The following is an 11,748-nucleotide window of genomic DNA, read 5'->3' on the forward strand; positions in this document are numbered from 1 at the left end:
GTGAGCAGCTCGCTTGTGGTTCCACGGTGGTGGGGGAAGATTGAGATTCAGTATGCTGGTCGGTCTGTGTGGCACCCCTTGTATTGTGTGTCTGCTGCTTTTGTTCCGTGTGGAAGTGCAGCCATTCCGTCTGGCTCTGTCTTGTCTTATCTCTAGCCTCTGGTTGCTGGTCTAATGGTGTTATCTCTCCTCTATGGCTCTCTTCTTTTTCCTGCAGCTCTTTCACCCTATTCCCAAGTAGATTCACCTGGTTCTCAAGTAGATTCAGCTCTCTCTTGTGTCTCTCCCTCTCTTGTTTTTGTTCGTGAATCATTTTACTACCCAGCTGTATATATATTAAGACTACATTGCCCATGAGGCTATGCTACCCACAAGGCAGCAGTCAAGATGGAAGCCTCTACAAGATGCTGTATAAGTCCACATGTGCTCAATAAAAGTGTCTAGCAAAAGGTAGCTGTGTTCATAATAAGAATGTCTATTTATTAATGAACATAACATGGTACCAGGGTGGTGAAGATCTGCTGAAAATTGTGAAAAGCGACATGGAGAATTTGAAGCCAGCAGAGCGTTTGAATCTCACAGAAAAAATCGACTACAACTGGCAGTCTTTTAAACAGCAATTCGAACTCTACATTGCAGCCAGCGGATTCGGTACAAAGCCAGATGCAAGGAAGATAGCATTGCTGCTCACGGTTGCAGGCCCACAGGCGATAGAGGTATTTAATACATTTGTATTTAATCCAGCGGAGAACAGAGAAAAATTAGAAGATGTGCTAAAAAAATTTGATGCACATTGCTCTCCCAAAAAGAATGAGACGTATGAAAGATACATCTTCCGTTCTCGGACACAGCAACAAAATGCGACTCTTGTTAGCTTTATAACTGATCTGAAACTGAAAGCACAGACATGTAATTTCTCTGAGCTGAAATCATCCATGATTCGTGACCAGATTGTGTTTGGTATTCATGATAAAAAAAAGTCAGGGAACGTCTGTTGAGAGAAATCGAACTAAATTTGGAAAATGCAGTGAAAATATGCCAAGCCAGCGAGCTAGCTCGAAAGCACGCGAAGACTTTCAGTGAAATCAATAATGATGCAATTGTAATGAGTGAAAATGCTGCTGTCGGTGCTGTGTCCTACAAGGGGAAGAAACGTGCGCAGAACAGAAATGAAAAGCAAACGGAGGATGAAATTTTTAATTGTAAACGCTGTGGTTACAAACACCAGTTAAGACAATGCCCAGCGTTTGGAAAAATGTGCACAAAGTGTAATGGAAAGAATCACTTTGCCAAACAATGCTTTTCAAAAGTAAAAACAACGAAAGGGCAACAGTTAATGGGCCAGAAATTCCAGGCCAGAAGCGTGAGTATGTTCGGGTTACTCACGCTTCTGGCCGTTGGAAATGCCGGCGTTCAGCAGGAACAGCGCATGCAGGGAACGCTGGCATTTCCAGACCCGAGGTCTATTCACAGCGCGTGCAACTGCACAGGCAGCGCTTGCGCAGTGAACTTTGTGGATTTCAATGATGGATTCAGTGAGGGTAAGTCCTTAGAAGTTACACTTGAAAAAAGCAAGTGTAAAGTTGTTCATTGGCTGCGGAGGAAGATATATTTTATCGTGGAGCTTTTGAAATGCAATATTTTTGTTTGGGAAAGGGAGGGAAGTTATTTTAAGAAATTTTAAGTAAGTTTTAAAGTTTAAATTTTTTTTTTTAAAGGGTTTTCAGAACGGTAGGTAGAAGGAGCAATTGTGGCTGCGTGAATGGAATGTGAGAATGAGTTATGTATGTCGGTCCACATATATTCCTTTACGTATATGTATGTATGTTTTATATTCCTTTACTAATGTGTATGAATGTATGTTTTTAATTATGATTTTCCAATAAGTTACTTTCTCTGAAAGTCATAATTAAATAATACATTCATACACATAAGTAAAGGAATATATACATAACATGCAAAGGAATATATACAGACATACATACTTTCAGAAGCTCCACGATAAGAAATATCTTCCTCCGCAGCCTCTGGAGCAACTGTACCCATGCTTTTTTCATGTGTAAGTTGTAATGACTGGACCTCACTGAAAGCATTAATGAAAGCGGCGAAATATACTGCGCACGCGCTGCCTGTGCAGTCGCACGCGTTCTGCCTCTGAACCCCTTCGTTCAGAGGACAGGGAATGCCGGTTTTCCCCACATGCACTGTGCATGCTGAAAACCGGCATTTCATCCGGCCAGATGCGTAAGTACCCCGACCGTACTAGCGCATTTGGAAGGGAATTACTGGGCCAACATTTTACATGTCAATAAAATGAAAAATTTAACAATTGCACGACTTGCCCCCTCGCATCTGCGACTGAGGGTCCAAGGAGGTGCATTGCGCAAGATGTCATCATCGTACGTATCCTCACACTGTTCCCTTTGGGGAACTGTATGAAGTGGTGGAAGGATTTATGGCCGTGATTGACGCTCATTCCGTGACCGTAACCATCTTTGAACCAGCCATTAGGGTGGTTAGTCCTATGGTGGGAGGGTTTTATGGGCTCCCACAACCCATCAGAGGGGGGGGGCGCCACCAACACCCACGGACGCAAGTATCCCGCTGGATGTCCACCCAGAATTTAAAGTTGGAGCTCCGACTCCACTTGCCGGGACTGTCTGGAGTGGGGTTCAAAACCCTACTCCTTCTGGCCCAGCGGCGGGGATGCTTACTGCTACGCAAATGGCCCACTCCGCACAAAAGGTGACACCCATACGTTTCCTGCGCCTTTTCCCTCCCCGTGACTGGACCCCTATGCTGCCATTTCACGTTGCTAATCGGATTGGGCCTTTGTCATAGCGGTAGGATCCACGCCGCTGGGCCAGATTAGGGTAGGGTTTCGAACCCCGCTCCAGACAGTCCCAGCAAGTGGAGTCGGAGCTCCGGCTCTAAATTCTGGGTTGACATCCAGTGGGATATTTGCGTCCGTGGGTGTGGGTGCCCCCCCCTCCTTGTATAGCTTGTGGGAGCCCGTAAAACCCTCCCGCCATAGGACTAACCGCCCTAATGGCTGGTTCAAAGATGGTTACGGTCACGGAATGAGCGTTAATCATGGCCATAAATCCTTCCACCACTTCATACAGTTCCCCAACGGGAACAGTGTGAAGACACGTATGACGACGACATTGCTAAATAAATAAATGGAATTAAAAAAATTATTTTAGGGCTTTTAAAAGTCTTTAAATTGCTTTAATTCTCTTTAAAACTACTTCAGATTACTCAAAATAATGTAAACATTTTAAAAAGTTTATAAAAGTTACCAAAATCTTCAAAAAACTACCAAAAACCTATTTAAACTGCTGCTTTGCATGTAAAAATGCTTAGCAGCTTGACAGAAACATTGGGGGCGTGTCCAGTGAAACTGAGACCTCAAGGGGCGTGTCCCACGAGCACTGCACGCTCCTGGCTTCGCGCTGGCTGCACTCCTGGGCGGCGTGACGTCATACGCTGCCCTGGATTCTTCTTTCAGTTTCAGCAAGTGCAGGCGTCCCTGGAGCTGATCGGCAGGAGCGTGGGGTAAGTTCAAATACCGCGCTGCAAGCCCCGTTCAGCAATTTCTGGCCCAATGTGATTGAGGACATTGATTTAAGTGGACATTTTTTCTAGGAATGGTGTCATGTGGCGATATCAAAAAAGATACAGAAAATGTGCAGCCCTCAGAAATGGACAATGCTGAACATAAAGTCAATGCAGTAAAAGTGGACAAATGGATGATCCCACTGCAGATAAATGGAGCATTAGTTACATTGAAACTGGACACTGGGGCAAAAGCAAACTTAATCAGTATGAGTGACATAAAAAATATGAAAGAAAAGCCCAAAATACAGAAAAAGTCAGTACTACAGAAGAGCTATAATGGACAGAAAATAGATAGCTTAGGTGTATGCAGACTTATAGTGACAGTCAAAGACAAAGTGCATCATCTCATGTTTTCTGTTGTGGCTGAAAGACTTGATTCGATACTAGGTGACAAAGCTTGTGAAGACTTAGAACTGGTCAAGAGAGTCTACCATATAAACTGTGCCATAAGCAGACCAGATGACTCAGGTGATGAAGCAGAGAGCCCATCAAGGATGAAAAGGCCAAAGGGTATCCATGTCTTCAAAAAGCCTAGTTTCTCCAAGAAGAAAGAAAAAGACTTTAAAGTCAAAGAGAAGCCAAAGGAAGAAAAGCACAAAGAGGAAAAACACAAGGAGAAAAAGTCCAAAGTTATAACCGCAGCAGATGTTGTTAAGCAGTGGAAAGAGAAAAAGAAAAAGAAGAAGCCTGCACCAGAGCAGGAAGCAGTTCCGGTGGATACTCCTTCTTTCCTCAGGCCAATCTTTGGTGTTCCATTAGCCGAGGCTGCTGAGAGGACTATGCTGTATGATGGGATCCAGCTGCCAGCAGTTTTTCGAGAGTGCATTGACTACATTGAGAGTTATGGCATGAAGAGTGAAGGAAACACTGAAACCTTTTCCAAGCAAAGATCGCAAGGAGACCTGGATCCTCAAAAGAACAGCAAAGTGAGGAACTGAGACAGAGACTTCAAATGTTAAAGCTGAAACAGAAATCATACTATGACAAGTCATCCAAAACTCTAAAACCATTGACAAAGGATGATGTTGTCAGGATTGAGGATCCAGATGCTTGGAACAGGAAAGCTACAGTTCTTGAGGAAGTAGGACCAAGGTCATACACTGTTAGAACTGAGGAAGGACAGATTCTCAGGAGGAACCGCCGTTCCCTCCTGAGAACACAAAAGACTACAAGAGCAGATTGATGACAATGCCGCAACTGCATCTTGTCATTCACCGCCAGAACAAGCTCATGAAGACACATCAGACTTACCCGTGTTGAGAAGATCCACACATGAAGTAAAAAAGCCTGATAGACTTAATCTTTGAGTACAATGTAAAGCTTTGAAAATGTGTTGACTGTTTTGAAAATGTTTATGTTTATAGAGCACTAACAAAAGTGTTACTGATATTATCTTTATTGTTTTCTTGAAAGTTGATTGATATTGATTTTGTTAAACCTCAAAGAAAGGGGGATGTAACCATCAAAAACATGTCATTCTATAGTGGACACTATGTGGAGCCGTAGAGCTGTATATAGCTGTATGTATTAAGACTACACTACCCAGCTGTATATATATTAAGACTACATTACCCATGAGGCTAGGCTACCCACAAGGCAGCAGTCAAGATGGAAGCCTCTACAAGATGCTGTACAAGTCCACATGTGCTCAATAAAAGTGTCTAGCAAAAGCTAGCTGTGTTCATAATAAGAATGTCTATTTATTAATGAACATAACAGATATTAGAAGGGATTATTTGCACACGGGGGAAGCTCAAACATCACATCAAGATCTGAAAGTCACTCGATTCATCAGGACCTGATTATCATAATCATAATCATAATCAACTTTATTGTCATTGTTAGTGCACAAGTGCAGTACAACGAAATGCAGGCTTGCGGCTCCCGAGAGTGTACATTTAGATTAAGACATTTAAACATTCAACATTCATTTGGCTTGTAATACATTAACATAAACATAACCATAATAAAGTGCATTGGCAGATGTGCAGGCTTAGAGTTTATTTGTGGAGTTCAGTAGGATGACAGTGCTGGGAAAGAAGCTGTTCCTAAATCTGGTCGTTCGGTTGCGAATGCATCTGTAGCGTCTCCCAGATGGCAGGAGGGCGAACAGACTGTGGCTGGGGTGGGTAGGGTCTTTGATGATGGTCCGTGACCTCCGTAAAAAGCGTTTCTGGTATATGTGCTCTGTGGTCGGTAGCCGGGTGCCGGTAATGCGTTGGGCAGTTTTGACTACTCGCTGCAGGGCTTTCCGGTCATAGTAGCTACAGCTGCCATACCATACCATCATTGTCCTTTGAATGTGGAAGGAGAAATATTGGTCAGTTCTGTCTATGGGAAAAGATCTCAAACCCCACTGTGAATGGAAAAGCACCAAGACACACACCCGAGCGAGAATGTTCCAGTGCACTGCCTGTGGAAAGAGCATTAACTAGTTACACAGCCTGAAAAATCGTCGCACCATTCACAGCGGGGAGAAACCGTACACATGTTCTGTTTGTGGACGATGCTTCAACCGATTGTCCAACCTGGAGAGACACATGGACACCCGACCACGGAGAAACCGTGGGAATGTGGAGACAGTGGGAAGGGATTCAATTACCCGTCTGAGCTGGAAATTTATCGGTGCACTCGCAATGGGGAGAGACCGTTCACCTGCTCCGTGTGTGGCAAGGGATTCACTCCATCATCCCACCTGCTGAAACACCAGCAAGTTCACACTGGGAAGAGGCCGTTCACCTGCTCCGTGTGTGGCAAGGGATTCCCTCCATCATCCCACCTGCTGAAACACCAGCAAGTTCAAACTGGGAAGAGGCCATTCACCTGCTCCGTGTGTGGGAAGAGATTCACTCCATCATCCCACCTTCTGACACACAAGCATGCTCACACTGGGGACAGGCCATTCACCTGCTGCGTGTGGGGGAAGGGATTCACAGAGACAGGGTCTAGTGTAATATAAAAAGAGCGACATTCTAGTGTATTATAAACAGAGACAGGGTCCAGCGCAATATAAGAAGAGACAGGGTCTGGTGTAATATAAACACAGACAGGCCCGAGTATAATATAAACACAGACAGAGTCTAGTGAAATATAAACAGAGACAAGGTCAAGTGTAACATAAACACAGACAGGGTTTAGTCTAATATAAACAGAGACAGTGTCTAGCGTAATATAAACAGAGATGGTCTAGTGTAATGTAAACACAGTTAGGGTCTAGTGCAATATAAACACAGACAGGGTCTCGTGTAATATAAACTGAGACAGGGTCTAGTATAATATTAACAGAGATATGGTTTACTGCTTCACCCCAACTCCGCTTCTACCCTACTCTCCCAACCCCCCTCCTCACCCCAACTCCTCTTTCACTCCTACTCTCCAACCCCCCTCACCCCAACTCCTCTTTCACCCCTACTCTCCAACCCCCCTCACCCCAACTCCTCTTTCACCCCTACTCTCCAACCCCCTCTCATCTTCCATTCACGTCAATTGAAAGGAAAACGACAGATTGAACCAGTCAGGATTTGAAAGATATTTACAACAGATTCTAGATGTTCTTAGGGTTGGGATCTTTCTCTATTTGGTCCACTTCAGGAATTAGATAACAGACTTTCTCCCGTGAATATAAAGCTGGGGTGTTTGGGCCGTGATGTGTTTACTTGTTCATCTTGTTGACTCTAAACCTTTGCCAATTATTTGATGTGATCTGTTACCTTGTACATATTCTTTTTAAATACACTTCCTGAGTGGATTCAAATTTAAATTGAAACCATGTTGGCAGGTATGATGCTCTCTTCACACATCGAAGGTGAGAGAGATGCTGTGGGGCACACGCTAAGTCCAGTAGCTGAAAGTGATTAACAGACTGGGTTTTGTAATTAGTGATCCCGCGCATGTTACTGAGACCTTCCCTGGATGCCAAGGCTAGGAGAGGCACTCTGGAAAGTATGGGGAGCTGCGACTTGTCCATGAGAGTAACCGAAGGTATGAGAACTGAAATAATCTAGAGTTCGAAAGGAGAAAAGGCCCAAAAATGGAACAGTCAGTAATAGGACATCAATTAGTCTCCTCTTATCTTGGAGGCATCAAATATCAACACACGTGTTATTTGAAATATCAAAATATTAAACACCAGCCCACTTATAGTTGTTATTAACATCAGCAGAAACAAACTCCAGCTGTCAGGAAGAAAATGATTCAGTCCTGGATGTCATTAGCAGCAGCAACAACAGCAGAATCCAACACCTGCAGTCACTTGTGAAATTGCTGGTGTCTCAGCAAGTTGGATGACCGAGTGAATCCCTTCCCACAGTGAGAGCAGGTGAACGGCCTCTCCCCAGTGTGAACTCGCTGGTGCCTGAGCAGGTCGGATGACTGAGTGTATCCTTTCCCACACCCAGAGCAGGTGAATGGCCTCTCCCCAGTGTGAACTCGCTGATGAGTTACAAGCTGGAATGACTCAGTGAATCCTTTCCCACAAGCGGAGCAGGTGAACGGTCTCTCCCCAAAGTGAAGTCGCTGGTGAGTTACAAGCCGGAATGACTCAGTGAATCCCTTCCCACACTTGGAGCAAGTGAACGGTCTCTCCCCAGTGTGAACTCGCTGGTGTGTCAGCAGTCTGGATGACGAAGGGAATCCCTTCCCACACTGAGAGCAGGTGAATGGCCTCTCCCCAGTTTGAACTCGCTGGTGTATCAGCAGGGTGGAGGACTGAATGAATCCCTTCCCACACATGGAGCAGGTGAACATCCTCTCCCCAGTGTGAATTCGCTGGTGTTTCAGCAGGGTGGATGACTGAATGAATCCCTTCCCACACACGGAGCAGCTGAACGGCCTCTCCCCAGTGTGAACTCGCTGGTGTGTCAGCAGGTCGGATGACCGAGGGAATCCCTTCCCACACTGAGAGCAGGTGAATGGCCTCTCCCCAGTGTGAACTCGCTGGTGTTTCAGCAGGTTGGATGACTGAGCGAATCCCTTCCCACACTCAGAGCAGGTGAACGGTCTGTCCCCAGTGTGAACTCGCTGGTGTATCAGCAGGCTGGATGACAGAGTGAATCCCTTCCCACACTCAGAGCAGGTGAAGGGTTTCTCCCCACTGTGAACTCGCTGGTGTGTCAGCAGGGCGGATGACTGAGTGAATCCCTTCCCACACTCAGAGCAGGTGAACGGCCTCTCCCCAGTGTCAGTGCGTCGATGAGTTTCCAGCTCAGACGGGTAATTGAATCCCTTCCCACAGTCCCCACATTTCCACGGTTTCTCCGTGGTTTGGGTGTCCTTGTGTCTCTCCAGGTTGGACGATCGGTTGAAGCCTCATCCACACACCGAACAAGTGTAAGGTTCCTCCCCACAGTGAAAGCTGTGATATTTTTTCAGACTGTGTAACTGCTTAAAGCTCTTTCCAGTCAGTGCACTGGAACACTCTCACTCGGGTGTGTTTGTCTCAGTGTTTTTCCAGTCACACTGAAGTTTGAAATCTTTTCCCACAGACAGAACCGACCAACATTTCTCCTTCCACATTCAAAGGACGACGATAATCAGGTCCTCATGAATCGAGTGACTCTGTCAGATCTTGACGTGATGTTTGGTTTGAGTTTCCCGTCTGCAAATCCTCCCTTTCTAATACCCTGTAAAACGAGTTTAATAAAGTCATCAGTTTAAGTACAGGACAGAAATTCAGAACAGACAATTCTAGTTTCTATGGAACATTCTTTCCTCTCATTCCTCCAAAGCTGTAAATTCCCATCCCACACATTGTCCCTCCTCCCTATTCTAAAATTCAAACACATTGCACGTCTCAAGGTTGTTTGTCCTCCGCTACCAGTTTTCATCACCAACTCTGGCTGGGTTCAGTTCTACACTTGTACAAAAGTAAAATACTGTGGCAGCTAGAAAACTGATGTAAAAGCAGACACTGTTAGAAATACTCAGGCAGCATCTATGGAGGGAGAGACAGAGTTAACGTTCCAGGTCGCTGTCCTTTCACGTGAACTCCTTCTGCACTCCTTATTGAACTAGGACTGGTCTCGGTGATCTGTTCTGAGCACAAGGGGACGAAATTTGGGGCCCTTTTGTTACAATTATGTGGGCTGCAAACCGTAATCCGGCCCTTCCCAGCGCCTTCAGGAGAGATGGTGAGAAAGCCCCTGTGTGCAGAGGGAGAATAAAATCAATGATCAATGCTTTTCTCTCCTGGGCACTCGGACCCTGAAGCCCTGACTGCTCCATGTTCCCTTACAAATATGGCCGCGCGTGCTCTCCATCGCTCGATGAATCAAGATGGCGGCAGACTCCAGTTTTGAAGAAGGGGTCGACCCGAAACGTCAACTCAAATTTCTGTCTATGGATGTTGCCTGACCTGCTGAGTTTTTCCAGCATTTTCTGTTGTTATGGCGGCAGACTGAACCGAGCAGCTTTCCTTTACAAAGCTGGCGACCGTTAAGCAGGGACTGTTACCGGGAAAAAGCCGCGGAGTTCCAAACGCGGAACCTGTAGGTTCTTATTCGGGGCTTGCGGCCTACACCAGGTAGTTATAAGAAAAACACCCGCCGAGTGGGTTACCTCACTGCGCCCCGCTGATTCGTAATCGGCGCAATCGTCTGAAGCCGCTGTCCGCGTCCCGCACTCCCTGATCACGGTCACACTGCGCATACTCCAAATACAGGCATGCACTGCGCCTGCGCGCTGGGCTCCACCTGTGTGGATAGGGCACATTCTGCCCTCGCGGGCCATGCTGGGGAATAGTCCCGCCATTGAAAGCCCCAATTCGTGAATGGAAATGTTTTCTGTGATCCGATTAAGAGAAAATTCAGCAATAATTCACACAGAAACCCAAGTGCACTCTGCCATGGTTCAGTCCTGGATGTGATTAACAACAGAATCCAGCCGCCTGCGGTCACATGTGAACTCAGTGGAGTCTCGGCATTTGGGGTGAATTTGATCCCACACACAGTATCAATGGGCTGTTCGTGCATCAGCTGCTTTGATTTTGAAAGCTTTTCTCACAGTCAGAGTACATAAAGCAACTGTTCGCAATGTGGACATTCTGGAGAGTCAACTGTTGAGAAAACGGAGTCAATCCCTTCCCACATGCGAAGTATCTAAACCATCTCTCTGCGGAGTGACTGTGCTGGTGTGTCAGTAAATGGGATGATCGATTGAATCCCTTTTCACATTCAGAGCAGTGAACAGATTCTCATAATTATGAACATGCTGGCGTTGTAGCAGGTGAGATGAGCAAATGACTCTCTTTCCATGCTCAGCTGATGAATGGCCTCTCCCCGGTGCGACTGTATCCATGAGTTTCCACCTCAGATGGCCAACTGCAACTATTCCCACAGTCTTTACACTGTTGCTTCAGGTGGGCGCACCAGTCTCACAGGGTGGACGATTGGTTGAAGGTGGATCCACACACAGAGCATGTGCCCTGTTTCTCCCCACTGTGATTGGTGCTATTCCTTTCTATATCCAAAGGCAGATGATCCTGATGAATCCGGTGACTCTGTCAGATCTTGATGCGATGTTTGTATAAACATCGAAGATATGAGCAGCAGTAGGCCATTCGGCCCCTCGAGCCTGTTCTGCCATTTAATGATATCATGGCTGATCATCCAAATTCAGTACCCTGTCCCTGCTTTCTCCCCATATCCCTTGATCCCTTTAGACTTAAGAAATATATCTAACTCCTCCTTGAATATATTTAATGAGTTGGCCTCAACTGCCTTCTGTGGTAGAGAATTCCACAGGTTCACCACTCTATTTGTAAAGAGATTCCTCCTCATCTCAGTCCTAAATGGCTTACCCCTTATCCTTAAACAGTGCCCTCTGGTTCTGGACTCCCCTGCCAGTAGGAACATCCTTCCTGCATCGAGTCTGTCTAGTCGTGTTAGTATTGTATAAGTTTCAATGAGATCCCCTCTCATTCTTCTAAACTCCAGTGAGTATAAGCCCAATCGACCCAATCTCTCTTCATACGTCATTCCTGCTATCCCAGGTATCAGTCTGGTGAATCTTCCCTGCACTCCCTCCATGGCAAGAACATCCTTCCTCCGATAAGGTGACCAAAACTGCATACAATACTTAAGGTGTGGTCTCACCAAGGCCCTGTACAACTGCAGCAAGACATCCTTACTC

General features: G+C 45.8%; 1 pseudogene; it reads right to left on the reverse strand.

Annotated features, from left to right (window-relative positions):
• Nucleotides 1–7,869: 7,869 nt before the first annotated feature.
• LOC147095132 (uncharacterized) lies at nt 7,870–10,266 on the reverse strand (annotated as a pseudogene).
• Between the last annotated feature and the right edge of the window lie 1,482 nt (nt 10,267–11,748).

This window comes from Somniosus microcephalus, unplaced genomic scaffold, assembly GCF_052327205.1.
Source record: "Somniosus microcephalus isolate GS21.2 unplaced genomic scaffold, FLI_Smic_1.0 unresolved_chr1, whole genome shotgun sequence".
In the NCBI taxonomy this organism is placed as follows: Eukaryota; Metazoa; Chordata; class Chondrichthyes; order Squaliformes; family Somniosidae; genus Somniosus; species Somniosus microcephalus.